Source organism: Plecotus auritus (assembly GCF_963455305.1).
Source record: "Plecotus auritus genome assembly, chromosome: 4".
In the NCBI taxonomy this organism is placed as follows: Eukaryota; Metazoa; Chordata; class Mammalia; order Chiroptera; family Vespertilionidae; genus Plecotus; species Plecotus auritus.
In genome coordinates this window covers 138,298,626-138,305,831 of record NC_137775.1, presented here as the reverse complement: position 1 = coordinate 138,305,831, position 7,206 = coordinate 138,298,626, and the positions used below count along the sequence as shown (strand labels likewise).

Below are 7,206 nucleotides of genomic sequence, written 5' to 3'. Positions count from 1 at the left end.
GGGGGAGAGAGAGAGACCCTCACCTTCCGACAGCACTGTTATTTTGGGGCTTTTTTCTAAGCTGCTATCTGAAGACAGTTTCCTTTTTCATCATGAGTGAAGACAGCAGCAAGTTGTTCTGGCCCCTGTGCATGGCTCATCAGTAGCCTGATAGGAGTTAGGTTTGGCCAAGTCCTGGAGAGCATTAGAAAAGGTGGCGAAGCCCTTGCATAGAGGTGAGTGTCTTCAGGTTTCTCCTCTATGAAGGAAAGAGTAAGGTGGGATGTTCTGGGTCTGGTTGCTGTCTAACACAGGGACATCTAGAGCCTGAGGAGTGGTCTAGGAAAGCATCAGGACCGACAAGTTCATTTCCCAGTCCTTTGTGCACAGCAAAGAGCAGACTCAGGTCTTCTCTGACCTGATGCTAGGGATAGACACAGCTCCCTGGCGTCTCTCAGGATCCTTCTCTCACATTTTTCTTCATCTCCTGTTAGTTATGCAGAGATTGTGAAAAGCAGACCGCTGAGCTCTTCCAACAGTTCTGTCCTTAAGGCATGTTTGCTGATCAGAAAAAGAGCCACAGTGGTATTGGGGAGGTTGCATCGGGAAGGGATAATTGTAATATGAGGCAGGAAGGGAGACCAAGAAGAGAGGCATTGAGGGGATATGAACCTGTTAGCCCTGATCAGGACTAAGACCTACCTTGTCATATATCATATGTCCATATTCTCATCATCAACAAAAAATTTCAGCATTACTGATTTGGCTCATGAATACTATATATATATGTCTTTGTCCTAATGGAATTATATTCTAATGTCATTGATGAATAGAGAATAAATAAAAATAGGTTTTCTGATCCTCTTTTCTTCCTTGCTTTATTTTTATGGCATGATTAATAATCTAAAACCTTATATATAATTTCTACATACTTGTTTTGTGTATCGTGTAGACTTTAAACCCTACATGAATAGAAGCTCAGCAGGGCAGGATCTTTGTTTGCTCCAGCATTTTTTCATATGAATTAAGGAATAAAATAATCATTGAATCATAACATAGTATTGGGGAGTAAGTGCTGTGAAGAAAACTAGAGTCCAAGCTTGATCAAGTCCTTCCTATCTGGGGTTAGGGGAATAGGAAAGAGCCCTCTAAGGAGATGACATCTGAGTAATGGGATGGGTGAAGTGAGGGGTAGAGATCTATTTTTGTCAGTGCCAAGTGCCATATTTCCTTTCTTCCAAGACTTTGGAAAGAAAATGGAATGAGAGAAAAATGAATCAGCTCTGGTAAATTATCCCAAGCTCCAGAGTTCCCATTTGGAGATCTTGCTGCTCTGTAATATAGAGGTTATAAGATCTGGGGAAAAGCAGAGATGTTTTCTTGGAACCCTGTCTCTTTTCTGCTGGTCGCAAGATAGGTCTCTGTAGTGCCAGTGTGAATAGGGGCTGGGGTTCAACATTCCCTGTCCTGCACATCACCTGGAATGCCATTATATCGTCTGATACAATTAACCTAAGAAGAAACAGGACAATCCCAGCACCTTTAGCCTCTATCCCCTGGAGACAGCACTTCCAGTGGGGAATAAAGATAGGAAGGTGTTTCCCCCCTTTCCCCCACACTAATACAGAAGAAGCTGCATTCACCCATTCCTGAGAGCAAGATTTGAAGAGGCAATATTTGGGTCTGTCTATATGCAGAGCATAGTAGTAGTAGCAATTCACCTGATCATCAGGAGAAAATAGTTTCTAATCCTAAACTGTCTCCCTTCTCTTTTGAGAGCAGGACCATATGGAGCAGTTGCACCTTTCTTTTGATATCAGAGGTTCACAAGGAGCAGAAACAAGGACTAAATGATGAGTAATCACTCAAGTGCCACCGAATTTTGTCTCATTGGCTTCCCTGGCTCCAAGGAACTACACCACATCCTCTTTGCTACGTTTTTCCTCTTCTACTCAGTGACATTAATGGGAAACATGGTCATCATTGTGATTGTTTGTGTTGATAAACGTCTACAGTCCCCCATGTATTTCTTCCTTGGCCACTTCTCTGCCGCGGAGATCCTGACCACATCCATTATCATTCCTGTCATGCTTCAGGGGTTGCTGCTCCCCGGGATGCAGACAATATCTCTGGCTGGATGTGTTGCCCAGCTCTTCTTGAACCTTGCTGTGGGGACCACAGAGTTTGTATTAATGGGAGTGATGGCTGTGGACCGTTATGTGGCTGTCTGTAACCCTTTGAGGTACAACATCATTATGGACAGTCACACCTGCATCTGGGTGGTAATTACATCATGGGTGTTTGGATTCCTTTTTCAAATCTGTCCAGTCTATGCCATGTTTCAGCTGACCTTCTGCCAATCAAATGTGTTAGGCCATTTTTATTGTGACCGAGGGCAACTTCTCAAACTATCCTGTGATGACAGCCTTTTCACAGAGCTTATCCTTTTTTTAATGGCCATTTTCATTATCATTGGTTCTCTGGCACCAGTAATTGTCTCCTACACTTACATCATCTCCACCATCCTCAAGATCCCACTGCCTCTGGCAGAAGGAAAGCCTTCTCTACATGTGCCTCCCAATCTTCATGTATCTTTTTTTCCTCCCCCCCCCAATTGTACCATGAGCCAAGGCTCTGACCTCCTACTGACAATGCATTCTGATTTCTCCTCTCCTCCTTTGTCAACATTTCCATTCCTCTCCTGTTACTCCAGTGATGCAATGTTCCAAACTGCTTCTCTGAATGCCCTGGTCATATTTTCTCAGATGAACCTAAGGAGAGTAAAAACTTCCTGTAGCTGAATTTAGAATATGAGAAGAGAAGAGGATTTTGAGCCAGGGGGCTACTAATGGGACACCAGACATCTATCTCTTGTGTGAAAGCCTAGGTTTATCTATTTCAGTGGTTCTCAACCTTTCTAATGCTGTGACCCTTTAATACAGTGCCTCATGTTGTGTGACCCCCAACCATAAAATTATTTTTGTTGCTACTTCATAACTGTAATTTTGCTACTGTTATGAATCATAATGTAAATATGTCTTTTCCGATGGTCTTAGGCTCTACAGTCGCGACCCACAGGAAATCAGGTGGAGGGAAGCTATGGGGGGAAAAAGAGGAAGATCTGTAATAATCTGAACAATAAAGATTTATTTAAAAAAAAGTGACACTGAATCTATAGTTGCTATTAGAAACAGTACGTGTTTCTTTCAAGTGAGGATATGAAACATACAATCATTGTTATGGGGTTACTTGAACTGTCGCCATTATGAGTCTATAAACTGAATGGGAACTTGATGGATACACACTGATTAAGGGACTAGAGAAGTCTACTGGCATTAGTTCCTGGAGATTCCAATGTTTAGTGAATAGAATGTTGGTTCAGGGGAAGAAGAATGTCCAAGCACGGAAAGGTGATCAGATTGCAGAACCAGATTCTACTGTTAGTTTGGCCACCGCTTTGACCAACTATTTTTTCATACTTATTTCCCCTCAAACTTATTCATTCATGGTTCATAAACACTGCTGGGCTGCAGTCCAATAATCGGTGTTTCCCTTCTGGGCTCTCACAGCACTTATTAGTAGGAAAACCCCTTCTCACAATGTGTTACAAGTAACTACTATTTCTACTCTCCACTCGCACACGGATGGAGAAACCACAGGTAAAATCCATGTCTTTTATATATTTTTTTCTTCTTTAATAAGTTTTATTCATTTCAGAGAGGAAGTGAGACATAGAAACATCTATGATGAGAGAGAATCATTGATCAGCTGCCCCCTGAATGCCCACTACTAGGGATTGAGTCTGCATGTACCTCAACTGGAATTCTGACTGTGACCTCCTGGTTCATAGGTCGAAACTTAATGACTGAGCCACACCAGCCTGGAAACATGTTTTTTACCTTAATGGGCAGTACTGAGGAGGAGTGCATTGCTCATGGTGGGTGATCAGTGAGTCTTTATTGAATTGAATTACTGTTAGGATAAAAACAAATGGAAAACATATGTCAAAGTGGTTGGTAAACTGTGAAAAAATACACATACTGTGTATTTATATACAAGTAAACACAAGTATATAAAAAATAAAAAATTATATGAATTAATTTTTTATTTGTTCATCAGTCTTTCATATATTCTACAAATATTTACTATTTGCGGTAGTGAACAGAGAATAATTAGAGAAAATAAATCAGTTGGTTCAACAGCAAACACCAGAGTCATTGCTCTGATGTGTAATTGGAGGGGACAAGATTTCGACCTAATGTGAACCTCTCTTTTGGGTGAAAAGCATCTCAGCAAGAAAGAAATGAGCGTTTCAGAAGTCAGAGAAAGGGACATCTCCATTAGGAAGGGGTTAGCCTGGGGTGACACTAGACCACATAATGAGAACCAGGGGGCCACTAAGGGAGCCAAGTTTCAAAAGCTAGACACCCTGTATCCACCACATGAGCCCAAAATGTCTACCTTATTTATGTACACATTTATGTAGACTTTTAAAAAGCTTGACATTTCCAGTAAATTAGAAGACTTGTTGTCTTTTTTAACATTTAAATTCTTTATTGTTTAAAGTAGTACATATGTCTCCCTCCTCTCCCCACCGCCCCATTGACCTCTCCCTGGCTGACCCCCACCCCAGGTGTCTGTGTCCATTGGTTATGTTTATATGCATGCATGCAAGTCCTTTGGTTAACCTCTCCTTCTTACCCCCACCCTCCCCTGCCTATTCTCTGAGGTTTGAGCATCTGATTGATGCTTCTCTGTCTATGGATCTGTTTTTGTTCATCAGTTTATGTTGTTCATTATATTCTACAAATGAGTGTGATCATGTGATGTTTTTTCCTCCAACTGCCTTATGTTGCTTAGCATAATGCTTTCCATGTCCATTTATGCTCTTGTGAATGGTAAGAGTTCTTTCTTTTTTACAGCAGCATGGTATCCCATTGTGTAGATATATCACCGTTTTTTAACCCACTCATCTGCTGATGGGCTCTTGGGCTGTTTCTAAATCTTAGCTATTGTAAATTGTGCTGCTATGAACATGGGGGTGCATATATTCTTTCTGATTGGTGTTTCTAGTTTCTTGGGATATATTCCTAGAAGTGGGATTACTGGGTCAAATGGGAGCTCCATTTTTAGTTTTTTTGAGGAAACTCCATACTCTTCTCCACAGTGGCTGCACCAGTCTGCATTCCCACCAGCAGTGCACAAGGGTTCCCTTTCATCTACATCCTCACCAGCACTTGTCCTTTGTTGATTTGTTGATGATTGCCATTCTAACAGGTGTGAGATGCTACCACATTGTTGTTTTGATTTGCATCTCTCAGATCATTAGTGACTTTGAGCATGTTTCATATGTCTCTTTGCCTTCCTTTGGTCTTCTTTCAAAAAGATTCTATTTAGGTCCCTTGCCCATTTTTTTTATTGGATCATTTATCTTCCTTTTATTAAGTTGTACAAGCTGCCTGTAGATGTTGGAGATTAAACCTTTATCAGTGATAACATTTGCAAATATGTTCTCCCATACAGTGGGGTTTCTTGTTGTTTTGTTGATGGTTTCTTTTGCTATGCAAAAGCTTTTTATTTTGATGTAGTCCCATTTGTTTATTTTCTTTTTAGTTTCCATTGCCCTAGGAGCTTTACCGGTGAAGAAATTACTTCGGCATATGGCAGAGATTTTTCTGCCTGTGGATTCCTCTATTATTTTTATGGTTTCTCGACGTATGTTTAAGTCCTGTATGCATTTTGAGTTTATTTTTGTGTATGGTATAAGTTGGTTGTCTAGTTTCATTTTTTTGCATGTATCTATCCAATTTTCCCAACAGCATTTACTGAAGAGACTGTCTTGACTCCATTTTATGTTCATGCCTCCTTTGTCAAATATTAATTGTGCATAGTGGTTTGGGTCGATATCTGGATTCTCTATTCTATTCCATTGATCTATATGTCTGTTCTTGTGCCAGTACCAGGCTATTTTGAGAGCAGTGGCTTTGTAATACAGCTTGAAATCTGGTATTGAGATCCCTCCTACTTTATTCTTCTTTCTCAGGATTGCTGTGGCTATTCGGGGTCTTTTTTTATTCCAGATGAATTTTTGGAGAGTTCTTTTTAGGTCTGTGAAATATGCCGTTGGTATTTTAATGGGGAGTGCATTGAATCTATAGATTGCTTTGGGTAGTATGGACATTTTAATGATGTTGATTCTACCAATCCATGAACCCGGTATGCTCTTCCATCTATTTATGTCTTCCTCTCTCTTTTTTCAGTGTCCTGAAGTTTTCTGAGTAGAGGTCTTTTACCTCCTTAGTTTATTCCTAGGTAAATGGGATTGTTTTCTTAGTCTTTCTTTCTGTAAGTTCACTGTTGATATATAGAAATGCCATAGATTTCTTGGTGTTAATTTTGTATCCTGCTAATTTGCCGAATTCATTTATTTTTATTTTTACTTTTTTCCTTTATTTTATTCATTTCTTTGATTAAGGTATCACATATTTATCCTCATCCCCCCATTCCCATCCCAAACCCCTCCCCATGCATGCCCCCACCCCTCCGTTGTCCATGACCACTAGTTAGGCTTATATGCATGCATACAAGTCTTTTGGTTGATCTCTCCCCCTTGCCCCCACCCTCCCCTACCTTCCCTCTGAGGTTTGACAGTCTGATCAATGCTTCCCTGTCTCCGGGTCTGTTTTTGTTCATTAGTTTATGTTGTTAATTATTTCCCCTAGATGAGTGAGATCATGTGATACTAGAAATACACTTATAAGAACCAAAAATGAGACAAGCAATAATGATTATGCTGGGAGGCAAATGAATCAGTCTGTAGTGAGTTTCTTTCTGGGCCAACAGTTCTTTTGAGTCCTAATTTCAATGTCAAACAGTTCCTTATGTGTACATGTCAGCAATGATATTTCAGTTCTGGATGGTGGACAAATGGTGGTAATGCAGGTTCGACCCACTCTGGTTTGTTCCTGGGCAACCTGCTGCAACGCACAGCTGCTGACTGCTAGTATGGCAAGGTGTCGTCAGCGTCTTCCATCTCTGGACTGTTTCTCTTCTGTCTTCATGGCTGGAGCAGTCCTGTCAATTCCTCTCTGTTGCAGGAATCCACATGGTCTTGGAGGTGTTTTCTGAAAATATATAAACATATTCTTGACCAAAAGTTAATAAAGGAATCTTTTCTATAAATATGACTTGGGATCCTTTTTCATTTTTTGCCCAAATGATTTTCCT

At 40.5% G+C, this 7,206-nt stretch overlaps 1 pseudogene across 1 annotated transcript; it reads left to right on the top strand.

Annotated features, from left to right (window-relative positions):
• Positions 1 to 1,829: 1,829 nt before the first annotated feature.
• On the top strand, positions 1,830 to 2,776 carry LOC308246837 (olfactory receptor 9A4-like; annotated as a pseudogene). The gene is made up of 2 exons: positions 1,830 to 2,567; positions 2,745 to 2,776. The product of its transcript is annotated as an olfactory receptor 9A4-like (transcript).
• The last annotated feature ends 4,430 nt before the right edge of the window (positions 2,777 to 7,206 follow it).